This window comes from Simochromis diagramma, unplaced genomic scaffold (genome assembly GCF_900408965.1).
Source record: "Simochromis diagramma unplaced genomic scaffold, fSimDia1.1 OVJJ01000487.1, whole genome shotgun sequence".
NCBI classification, from domain to species: domain Eukaryota; kingdom Metazoa; phylum Chordata; class Actinopteri; order Cichliformes; family Cichlidae; genus Simochromis; species Simochromis diagramma.
Window position 1 is genome coordinate 689,357 of NW_024387305.1, and position 13,501 is coordinate 702,857.

The following is a 13,501-nucleotide window of genomic DNA, read 5'->3' on the forward strand; positions in this document are numbered from 1 at the left end:
GCAGTTGCCTAACCTCATCCAAAAGCTTAGAGCAACAGTTTAAATGTAGGACTATCGCACAATGTTTCATTTTAGAACTTTGTTTGCAAATCTAACGTACAGTGTGGTGCAGAAAAAAGATGTCCCCAAAAGATTGTGAAATTATTATAAGGATTTGTACCCATTGGCTCTAACACTGAACATACCTTACAAGCGTGCTTTGTGTTCTTGTACAAAAACGTTCACTCTAAATCCAATTACAATTGTTTATTAATTTTTTAACAGTTGTGCTGTGGTGTTGCATGGAGAGAAAAAAATAGCTCAACTTTATGTATCAAACTCTACTGAGTTATGATTAAAGACAAGATCACACAATTCCTGTGTGATACTGATACTTCTCCCTATTCAAACTGCTCTGCTTTGGCATTAAGCAGGACAACACCCTGGATCCTCATGACCCACATGAAGATGACACAATCTGGCTTATTGCTGACATTTTTTTTTTTTGTTTGGTCACTTTTGATTTATTTTTTCCTTCCTATTAGCTTGAAGCAGTTCAGCCATTCCCCTCTGACCATTGGCATCAGCAAGGCATTTTCACCCCAGAACTGTCACTAACTGGATATTTTCTCTTTACTCTAATTCTCTTATACAGCACTTTGAGGAGCCACTAATTCTACTCACGAATACCCTCTGCTGGAAGATGTGTGAATTGCTCAAGTTCCAAAAGTAGTCCTTTGTAATCAGAATCGGCCAATAAACACAATTCTGATTCTGATTGTATCAAATCTGACTGTTTAGCTGAAGGCAAAGGCCCTGAAGTAGAATGCCATTCTTAATATTATAACTTGGAATTTACAAACCAATCTACAAAGTGCATGGCCATTGATGTGGCACAGCTCACTTAGAGAAATGCCTGTACAGTGACTGTATTCATGCATTGAAGGAGGTCATTCCATCAAGGCTGAATCCAATATGATCAAGCCAGTGTTGTCAGGTTACAGGGCCTCATGGTTACAGATGTTTCTGCTCTTGCCTGAATATCTAAAAGAAACAAGCATAAAATTGAAGTTATGCTGATGTGAACAATCCACAAGCAAGGAAATAATACCTTTGCTAATATGCGTACTTCACATTACTTGAACACAACGTGTGTCATATGTTGCTGTGTCTTACATGTGTTGCTGCTGTGTGTGTTACATTACAACACTGCATGAGAGATTTGAGAAGTACGTGAAATGTTTGAAGATTTAATTTTCATTTAAGCCTGAAAAGAAAATGATCAAATTAACAACAGTGGTATTTTATGGAATCTTTGTCTTGGGTTTTTAAAGAAATTAAGTTATAAACAAGTAATAATTTAAAAATAATTCTCCAGGCCTTTCAAAGGTCTTTCAGTGTTTTTCTTTGAGCATCAGCTGCTTTTATAGTCATTTTGAGTTCAAGCCATTCCTCTGAAAATGATCAGCTACTGTCTGTTTTCAAAGGAATGATTTTACAATGGTCTCTGAGTCGTTCAAGCATAAAATTGGCACCTAATTCAAAGGATGAAGTAATGTTGTGTCTACACATAACAGAAAACATAGCAAAGAAATCACTCATTTTAAAGTGTAGCTTTAGGCACTTTGTTACTAGTGTCTGATGCAAAAACATATAATTTGTTTCTTTAGTTGAAATCATGAAAAATGTCAAAGATAACAAATTTTGACTTTGGCTTAAGAGGGCATTTTTGTATCAGCAAGGTGATTCCCAAAGAGCTGTCAGTCTGGCGTGTTGCCTGTTCCGAAAACATTTAAAAAGAAGTGGCAAGCCTGAAAAAATTATCCACAGCAGATGATACTGTATCAGAAAGTCATGTCTTTAAGAAACAGGGGAGAAAAATCCAACAAAGACCTGACACAGGACCTGAACGCTCCATCCCTTCAGTCGAGCCACCTACTCTGTGATCAAGCATAGGAGAAAACAGCCAGCTGAACATTATCAGTCATTGATTGGCTTTGCTGGAATCTGACCTTAGCATTACTGAAACAGTGTGGGATCAACTGGACAGATCACACCAGCCAACATACAAAAAAAGAGCTTTGGATTTGCTTCAAGAAGCTGGTATAGCTATTCTTGAAGACTACTTAAAGAAAGAGAGTTCAGGCTGTGTTGAAGAATAAAGGTGGTCATACCAAATATTGACCTTCAAGCTTGTTAAACTACGTTTAATCCTTATATAATGTATACCCATTGTGTTTGCTACACGTGAGGGGTGATAGAAGACTTTTGTAAAGCACTGTATACTGGACAGAAAAGAAGCCACAAATAGGGCCCCATTAAGACAATAAATTAAGAGTAACATTACATGTGATTCCTTCTAGTCTTAGGGTCATTGAAATTGTAGGATCATAGATGCAGTTTGTGGAGTTTATATGATTAACATAATTTGGATTGCGTGTCTCTCATGTTTCCTGTTTTACTTTGACAGTCTCGTGTGCTATGTTAGCATTTTCCGTTTTCCTTCCCCCGGTCTCGTTGTGTGTGATTTCTCACAGCTGTGCTCTCCTCCTTTGTCTCATTCCCCCGTTATCCATCTGTGTATTTAAGCCCTTTGTCTTCATCTGTTTGTTGCTCGATTGCCTGCGAATCATCCTCTGCTTGTTCCAGGGTTCCTTGTCTCAGGTTTTCCTGTTCTGTGTTTCATGTCTCCAATCAGGTTTTTAGTTCCTTTGTATTGCTTTTGTAGTTGCTTACTTTAGTTTAGTCTTTGACATTTTCCTGTTTTTGTTTGTATTCTGTCCTCACTGTAAATAAAGGCTCACTCACAGTTATGTCTGCACTTGGGTCCTCCCTCTGCTCCTCACATCTGGCACTGCAGATGTGACATTAAAGAAGAGAAAACAGAATGTTGTTTTTGTGGAAGTCTCATTAAAGGTTGTAGAGCAAAGTTGCATCAAACCTGTTGGTACCACATTTTTCTATCTAAATTCTAAATTTGTGCTTTACATTGAAGTAAACATTTTGACGTGTAAAAGTTTCAGTACTACTTAAAGCAGCACTGACTATTTAAAATGTTAAAATCAATGCCTGGTTCTGCTTGGTTAACTCTTTCATTTTTGCAACTGGGGAAAAAAAACCCTCAGAGTAAACACCCTTGGATGAGGAAAGGCAAGAAAACTGATTCTTTTCTTTTTCAGTAGATGATTTGAGTGAGTGTTCCATTTTACCTGAAATACAACAGCTATCAATCTTATTTCAAGTCTCTAATGTAACTTTATTTCTCTCGCTGTGTGAATTAATACTTCAAACCATCAAAGGCTTCGTGAGTATTTTGCAATTAAATTTCCTTGGATTGTGGGAACATGAAGTCTAACATATTTAATAAACTGAGGACTGCTTATATCACCTGGCTGTTTTAACTCTTAAAACACATTTTAGCAGGCTGACCAAATCGAAGCTGTATGACAAAGTTGTAAAATACACTACATTTGTTGACAATCTTCAGCTGAACTGAATCAAATTTAAAAATCTGTTGTTATAGTAAAAGCAATGCTCTAACTCTGCTGTGAGAGTATGTAATACACTAAATCAATGGAGCATTTTTCTAGGATGACAGTATTTCTCTGTAAATGTGACTAATTTCACACTATTGATGTCAACTCTGCATTTGCACTGATGCAAGAGATAATCTCACTAGATCATCAGGAGTTAAAGATCAGAGTTAAAGACACTCTGTGTGCGTTAAAGAGTTAAAGACAGCATCAAATAAGCCTCATTACTTCATACGTCATATCTTTGTACCTTTATGTATTATGAGAAAGTGGGAAAGGTCGAAACAAGTTTTTAAAAAAGGCAAATACAATAACCAAGTGAACTGAAAATGTATACAGAAGTTTTGTTTCACAAAAGTGCTTTTCCAAATGTGGTGCAGCAGATGGCGCTAGAGACCAGCATTGCCATTGCCGCTGGTCTTGCTGTTGCAGCTGGAGTCCAAAGAGAATAAGATGACTCATTCCACGGATCCAGACCTTCATGGTCATTTTGAAATTATATTATGTAACAAATATGGACAACAACATATACGTAGACTCTACAAGAACACACAGAAAAACAAATGCACACTAAACTGAAAGACTGTCCTTCATGAGAGGACATAATGCACCTGGGACCAACCAGAGCAGACTACACAAAGATACTGTGGCCTTCATACAAAAACAGCACTGACGGGAAAATGCTGCCAGTGAAGCATTACCAGGAATAAGACGCTGTTACCATAGTAGAGAGAAGAGGTGAGGAAAGAAAAATGTATCCTTTTCTGTATGAGATTTTTCAGATTAGCAATATGTATGTTTGGAAATGGGAAATGGCCTGCTTTACTTAGTCCCTATGGACTGGGGTGCAGGGCGTAATGAAGTTTTACTACTGTTAAAAAATATTGTTGAAAAAGAAATGTCATGAAATGTGTTTAAACATGTCGATCAGTTAATATAGGTATATTTACTGATCGACATGTTTGTCGATCAGTAAATATACCTATATTAACTGACATAAACATATATTTACTGACATATATCAGTAAATATATGTCAACCAATAGATTTTGTCTATTTATATAGCTAAATGTTATGATGTGACAGAAGTGACCAGAGAACTCAAAAAAACTGTAAAGAGAACCACAGATCATCAGATTCTGGGGTGGCAAAACTCTAGTCTTCTTTGAGGGAGACACAAGGACTACTTGAACAGATGAGAGAAAATGCTATTAGTGAGGCTGCAGACATCATTCTTCAAGTTTAATAGTTTTTTTGTCCTTTTGTGCAAAGAAGAAAAATTGGAGACCATTCTTCTAGTTTCAGTTCTATTTTAGGAATATAAAAGCAAACTACTTTGAGAACACATCGTCCTCACATCAGGCTAAAGGAAATGAAATACAAGACTGACAGCAGAGACGTTCACACCCTATTGGTAAATGTAGCTGAAAGAAATGAGAGTTATATGTTCCTACTTTTCACCTTGAGAATTTCATGGAGTTTCAGTATGAGATATCAGGCATTTCCTCGAGGCAACGGCCCACTCCCACAAAATAACTGCTCGCATGACTGCTTAGGTAAGGCTTCATTATGATACTGCTGCTTGCTGCAAGTTTTTCCTGTAAAAGAAATAACTAGCCTCAGCCTGAGTCACGTTGTCAAAAGTTTTTGGACTCGCTTGTTAAATATGTTTTATATATGCACACATCAGTGTGTTTTGTTCAGTGTGCTGTGCATGGATTTGACACCAGGATAAGGGATTCTTCCAGGTTTCATGGAGACTAAGAGGCTGACTAAATCATGATGGAATCCTGTAGCTGGTTCCCAGGTTCCACTGGCCAAAGCCATCACATGACAGATTTATTTATATCCCCAAATCACTGGCTTCGCCAAAAATCGCCAAACCAGCTTTCAGCAAACCAGCTCGGGTTCACAGCAAAAGAACCCTAGCACAAGCACGTGCGTTTAGATGTCTTTTGGGGTCATCATCTTGCTATCAAATATACCCATTCTTAACATTTTTTCTTTTCCTTTTTAGACTTCTCTTTCCATTTATCCTATTATCAATTCAACATTTAATTCACAACTTTTTTCTTATATTTGGCTTTAACTTGTGCTTTTTGTATATTATTGCACAATAATAATATTTTCTAAATACCTCACTGTTAAACCAAGACATTTTAAACCTAAGTCTTTAATCAAATAACTTCTTAAGGAGGGTTTTTGGCTGAGAGATGGCGCAGGTTGCCATGCAGTGGTTTTTAGCCCTTTTCTCCTCATTTCTCTGCTTCTCCCCTCCTTCCCCTTGTCTCTCACGTGGATGCGGCGAGAGCAGCATGAGGAGGAACGTTAAAAAAAGAAAAAAAGGCTCATCTTTTTTCACTGGGGCAGCTGTGCTGGTTTGCTGTCCCCTATTTGTGTCCTCTCTTCTCACAATCTATACACCTCTGCTCTTTTTCTTCATTTTTCCATGCTTCCTTCATTTTTTTCTCGTTTGAGTTGTTCAGCTTTGTCTTTTTGATCTCAACTAGGTTTTCCTTTAATTTGCTTTCACTAACATTGTAGCAGATCTGAAACATGTGCAGGCAAGTGCAGGTTCCAATAAACGTGAATTGTGTGTTTTTGACAGTCGCTGGACTGGAAAAATGAAAATCTACTCATGAAATTGAAGTGAATAAAAGACATTTCTGAGGCTTAAAGAACTAATCTTTAAAAATGTAATTGAAATGTTTTTCTTAGATTATGTTTTGATCTAAGAATCAGCTATCACCATCACAATGATGATCAGTCACATGTTTACACACATCTGGCATTCTAGCTGTCTGTTATTATGCATCATATGGTCAAGCGGGTCCCACAACAATTTATTGGTGTTGGTGTGCTACCTGATTCACTAGAGACAGAATGTCAGATGACTGCTTCACTTTCTAAATAGTTGTTACAAGTTTTGGAGCAGTGCTTTGGGTCACTGCACTGTTATGGGAGGAAAACAGCTCTCATTAATGTTTGTCCACAGGGTGTGGTGCTGTGTTAGAAGGGAGTATGATACAGTAGCCTTTATCAAGCACAAACGTCCCACTTTACCTTCATTAAAATACCCCAAACTCACAATTTCCACAATGCTCTTTTTTTAGTCACCTTAAGCTGTCTCTTTGTAAAACATTACAATCCCCCCCCCCCCCCTCTGATATTCCATCCAGTATTATTTTTATTTAATGTTTTTCCCCACTCGCCCCTGTGGGCGGTCAATCCTTCAAGCTCGGGTCCTCTACCAGAGGCCTGGGAGCTTGAGGGTCCCGCGCAGTATCTTAGCTGTTCCTAGGACTGCGCTCTTCTGGACAGAGATCTCCGCTGTTGTTCCCGGGATCTGCTGGAGCCACTCGCCTAGCTTGGGAGTCACTGCACCTAGTGCTCCGATTACCACGGGGACCACCGTCACCTTCACCCTCCACATCTTCTCGAGCTCTTCTCTGAGCCCTTGGTATTTCTCCAGCTTCTCGTGTTCCTTCTTCCTGATGTTGCTGTCATTCGGAACCGCTACATCGATCACTACAGCCGTCTTCTCATGTTTGTCTACCACCACTATGTCCGGTTGGTTAGCCACCACCATTTTGCCCGTCTGTATCTGGTCCCACAGGATCTTAGCTCGGTCATTCTCCATCACCCTTGGGGGCATCTCCCATTTTGACCCCAGGACTTCCAGGCCATTTCAGCACAGATGTTTCTGTATACTATGCCGGCCACTTGGTTATGGCGTTCCATGTATGCCTTGCCTGCTAGCATCTTGAACCCTGCTGTTATGTGCTGGATTGTCTCAGTGGCATCTTTACACAGCCTGCACCTGGGGTCTTGCCTGGTGTGATAGACCCCAGCCTCAATGGATCTTGTGCATAGTGCTTGTTCCTGTGCTGCTATGATTAGGGCTTCCGTGCTGTCTTTCAGTCAAGCTTTGTCCAGCCACTGGTAGGATTTCTGGATATCAGCCACCTCCTCTATCTGCCGGTGGTACATACCGTGCAGCGGCCTGTCCTTCCATGATGGTTCCTCGCCTTCCTCCACTTTCTTGGGTTTCTGCTGCCTGAGGTATTCACTGAGCACTCGGTCAGTTGGGGCCATCTTCGTGATGTATTCGTGGATGTTGCTTGTCTCATCCTGGACTGTGGTGCTGACACTCACCAGTCCCCGCCCCCCTTCCTTCCGCTTAGCGTACAGCCTCAGGGTGCTGGACTTGGGGTGAAACCCTCCATGCATGGTAAGGAGCTTTCTTGTCTTGATGTCAGTGGCTTCTAGTATCCGTAGCCAGGCTACTTATTAACGAGAAAAAAATATGCTAGTTGAACCTACAAGTTGCTCTGCTGATTAAAGAAGTAAAAAATACAACTTTATAGGTGTATGGCACCTTTAAGGCATTGACTAATATATATATATATATATATATATATATATATATATATATATATATATATATATATATATTAGGGGTGCAACGATATTCGTATCGATATTGAACCGTTCGATACAGTGCTTTCGGTTCGGTACGCATATGTATCGAACAATACAATTTTAAAAAAAAAAAAAAAATTTAATTTTTTTTTTTTTTTTTTTTTTATGTGTCCCGTTTGGATCTATAGCCATCAGAATTGTTGTCTTGAGGCCAAGAAAGATGCCAAGAGGATTTATTTTACCAAGTGGATCATCATATTGGTCCATTTGATTGACCTTTATTATAATTATGAATTTATTTTATTTTCAGTTGCAAACGGGACAGACATGACTGTGGGATAGGACAGGGGGAAAGAATGAAAGAAAGAGAGGGAGAGAAAGAAAGAAAACCAAAGGGGATAAAAAAAAAGAACAATACAAAATTTGTAATTTATTTTATCAACTTTCCTTCTGACGATGCTGTCTGTGTTGAGCGCTCAGTGAATCTGCATTTGACTACTCCGCCTAGGCTCGAGAGTGCAGCCTAGGCGGAGTAGTCGAACTTTTTTTAATATATATATTTAAATGGTCAGAAGGAAGAGCGCAGGGCAAGCTAGCGAGACAGAAGTGGACCTCCCCCACCCTCATTCAGATCTGGCATTTGGAATTATTTTGGTTTTCATGTGACGTATGACCCTGAAGGTAAGCGAGTCATGGACTAAAGTAAAACAGTATGTTGGATGTGCCATGCAATGCTCAATTACATGGGTGGGAGCTAGTGTGTTAGCGCAGTTAGCTCGTTAACGTGTTGGCCGTCTAGCCCCATGCACGGGGCAATCGGTGGTAGCTCGTTAACGGAGATTTGCCGTGTTGTGGCGTTAAGGTTATTTCAACGAGATTAACCTGAAAGCACTAGTGGGAACACAACGAATATGACTGCACATTTACGCCGACATCATCCTAGTGCAAAGACAAAAACAACAAGCACGCATGCTACAAACTTTAGCCGAGTCATTTAGACAGCTGTTAGCACATGATTCTCCTTATGGGGACCTGATATGTTTAATATGCTGCTGAGAATATAGCCCAGAAGAAGCGGATAGTATAGCTTTTATTTTGGAAAGAGACATTTCTCTGTAATAAACTCTCTTTTCCAAAGATGAGTGATTCCTCAATCAGATACAGGGCTCGCAATATCGCTAGCCCAACGTCCCGGGGCTATCTCTGCCCTGCCTGTCAGGCTATTGTAGGAAGGAAAAATATATGTCAATGCTTTTGCATTCTTTCAGAAATGTAGCTGGGTAATTATGTCATTGGGTGAGCCACTGTCAATATGTGACATATTGAAATCGTGTTTGAATTTGCGCTTGTTTTTTTGCTTTCACTTTGCAATCGCGCGAACTGTGTATAGAGAGCGACAGTACTGATCTGTGAGTGATGATAATTTGTGCACCAATTCCTCTGACATCGTCTTATTAATTGTTAGCTTACTATGCAAACATGACAAGTGAAATCTCCCGCAGCTTAAACATGTGAGAGGTTGATCGCGCAGAGAATCGCTGAGCTTATGTGAGTGTGTGTGTAAAAGCAGCAGCATATATATTTTAGTTCTGCTGAGCCAAATAAGACAGGTCAGGGTGAAGAAGTGACAGCCAAAGAAAAGCTTACCACAAAACGGAGAAGTTATGACAAATCAGACTATAAGGCAAAAAGAAAGTGCAGCTTTATGGTTTCATGGACAAAAGAATTTCTGTGGCTGCAATATGACGAGCTAAATAACCAGGGCTGCACATAAGTGGTCCACAGGTGCGTATTCGCTGTCAAAATAAAAAACACGCACAAGGGTTAGGGTTAAATTTAAAAACTGTACTTTTGAGTTAAAATATATATTTATAATTTTAATAAATGACAAATTAAAAAGACATGAACATTTTTTTGTATCGAAAAAATATCGAACCGTGACACCAAAGTATCGAACCGAACCGTGAATTTTGTGTATCGTTGCACCCCTAATATATATATATATATATATATATATATATATATATATATATATATATATATATATATATTTAAATATATATATATATATATGTATATGTATAGATCAAGATGATATATATATATATTACTTCTTTAATCAGCAGAGCAACTAGGTTCAACTAGCATATTTTTTTCTCGTTAATAAGTAGCCTTTTAAAAATGTTGAACTTTATGTACCACAATGTGCCACTGCAATTTAAGATTGGTTGCTGTCATTGGGCCTCTCATTAGTATTATCTCTGTTTTTTTTATTGATATTGCATTTAATAGCAAATGTGTTTTTCTTTTGAAAGCAGGCTGTTTCTCACACAGCCAAAATTTTCAGCTCTAGTATAAGGTGTTGTACTTTTCAGCTGTTGTACATTACATAAAATGAGCTGTGCATGTTAATAATTAACCTCTGAAGGTACCACAGACAGATACTTTTATCACTGGCATTTACAGATAGACTTGTTGGTTTTCAAGTTTCCAGTTATCTACTGAAAATTACTTGAGAAAAATGAGGAGACTGTTTGTTTGTTTGTTTGCTATATTTATAACTTTAAACTTCTGTTTTGTCTTTTGTGTTAATGCAAATTATCTTACCAGCAATAATTTTGTCTCTCTCACTCTAGAGAGGATCACGGGGGTTATTCAATCCTTTTTCTATAAACCTCTCTCACTCAGTATTAAGTCCTCCACACTGCCAAAAATAGCCACGGGTTCTCCTTTGGGAACGACAGCAGAGCTTTGCTGTAATAATCTGTTTGTATATGTCTGTGTACATGCATGCGTGCTTGCATCTGTGTGTGCCTAGTTTCAAAAGCGTTTACAGAGACATCTTCCCCAGCACAGCATCATTTAAGATTAAAGAAGAATAGCTGTCAGCTGTGTTTTATTACATGCAGGGGAACTTTCACAGCTGAAACCAAAACCTATTAGGAAATAAATTCCTTTAGCTTTTCTAAATGAGTTATCTCTGAGCATGGCATTGAACTTGGTTGATGAGACTCCCTGTGTGTTGCTGGTTGTGCGTGTGGTTGTGCATGTGCGTGTCTGTGAGCATGAATAACTTGCACAGGACATAAATGTTGCTTGATCAGCACAAGCAGACAGAGGCCCTGACAGGAGAAAACTACCGCGACAGCAGAATCAGAGAAAGAAAAATATAGGACAAGAATTCCAAATGGCGGGGTGAAAGAGGCAGAACAGAAAGAGGGGGTCAAAATAACATAGCATTACTTCCCTGCAAACAGTGTGCAGAGATTCCTAAAATGGCTGAAAGTTGTCAGCAGGGGTGAAATGTTTAAAGAGACAGGAGCAAAATAAAGGAAACGAAAAGAAGATCTGAACACATAAAAACAGGTTATCTCTGCAGAAACATTCTTAAATTATGTTCCTGTTCACCTTTTTAGACTGTGAGACCACCAGCGGTTAACATAGAATACATTAAGATTACTTAAACAACAACATATTTTATGCTTTTATAGCTAACTTTAGCTTTGCTTGCACCGCAGCAATTTCCTAATGTTGTAAACCTCCTCAACATCTGGCAATAAACCCTTTCTGATTCTGATTCTGATTCTGATTCTGATGCATAGATATAATGTAATAATGACACCACCTACAGGTTACTCATCTGTTTTGAGTTAAAAATTATCAGGAAAACTGGTGAACCTAGCTCTACATTATAAAAGCTGGCATCAGCCAGCAGGTCTCCTGGGTTCAGTCAAACAAATTACACCCATTGTCTTTCTACTTCATCTTCCTTCAACCTCTACTTGCACTGGGCTTTTTGAAAAGAATTTTGAAACAGGTTTTTCTTTTTTTAGCATTCAAGGCTCATATTTTGACCACTACTTAGATGCATTTTGCACAATTTCAAATCTTCTCGAGCAAAAAAGACTAAACACCCTTAATTTTGGTCTCGCCCACAGTTAAATCAGTGTGTTTGACATTGGTAGGTTTGTTACATTTAATCTTGAACCCAGTAATCTTGTCGCCTTGTTACTTTCCACTCCCCTGTGTTACAGGCTCACTCTTAGTGTTTTAAACATTTAGCACAACACTGAGGGAGGACAACAACACAACAGCAACTTATTGTTTTCAGTGAGATCGCTCTGTAGTGAAACAAAGATACAAATGTGACCTCGAGCGTTACCTTTGAAAAAGTAAAGAGCATTTAAACAGATGTTAAATGGTGCGGCTGGGATACCACATGCAGTGTAGGGACCTAAATACTTACTAAATGCTAGACTGAGAAAAGAAAAGCAGACAGACAGAGAGAGAGAATAGGCGGAGGTCAGTGTGGTCGCCAGCTGTTTGAGAAGACCGTTATATAGAACAGAGGGCGGCAGATGGCTAGTCAGCACTGACACACACACACACACACACTATTTACACATTCAAATGACAAAATATGAAAACTTGCCCACTGTCTGACTAATCACATATAATAACTTCTATATCATTTTAGATGTTTGAGGTCCCTTTCCTGTATTCCTCACACATTCAGCACAATGGAGGTCAGTTAGAATTATTATATTCTGTGAGAAAGTCCATTTTACTGACTCAACCATTACTATAATTGTGACTGCTTTGTTTGTTTGCATAAAATATCTACATTAAAATTCTAATTTAATGCAAAAATAGGGTAAACTAGACTCCAGTTTCTCTTATTCTGCTATATCTAAAAAGCAGTGGCACAGATCCACAACAGCTGGCTTTTATTATTCCCAGTATGATTTATGTTTTGTGTATGGGGCAATCGTGGCTCAAGAGTTGGCAGTTCGTCTTGTAATCGGAAGGTTGCCGGTTCGAGCCCCGGCTCAGGCAGTCTCGATCGTTGTGTCCTTGGGCAAAACACTTCACCCGTTACCTACTGGTGGTGGTCAGAGGGCCCGGTGGCGCCAGTGTCCGGCAGCCTCGCCTCTGTCAGTGCGCCCCAGGACGGCTGTGGCTACAATGTAGCTTGCCATCACCAGTGTGTGTGTGTGTGGATGACTGAATGTGTAAAGCACTATACAAATTCAGGCCTTTAGATTTTCAGCTTTAATCTGCAGATGTTTCTTTGATGGTTTTATTGGGACTTATCTGTTCTTCCAGAGGCTTTTTGTTTGCCAAAAACTATTATTTAAGTCACTATTGTTTATTTCACCTTCCAGTTTACTTAGTGTGTCTACATTTAAGTCCTTTTTGTGATCACGACATAAAACATGCAAGCAGCTTACAGTAAAAGCGCAACTCTAATGCATAAATTTGTTTCTGTGACCTGCTTTCTGTGACCTGCAGAAGAGTCTTCTTCAGAGTTATCCAAAGATGCAAGACTTGTTGCATTCCAAAAGGATATCTGATCATGTGGCCATAAATTCTCCACATTTATAAGGAAAGGAATTCCTGTACAGGGTCGGGAATAAACTGACAAAAAGTAACATCGTGGTGTGGTTTACAGCCCATTGGCAGTGAGTGAGAAAATATTTTACAACTTTTTTTGAAGGTCATCAAAGCAATGAAAACTTGAATGAAAAACAAAGTGCAACAGTTTAGTTGACACTTTGCTGACTCCT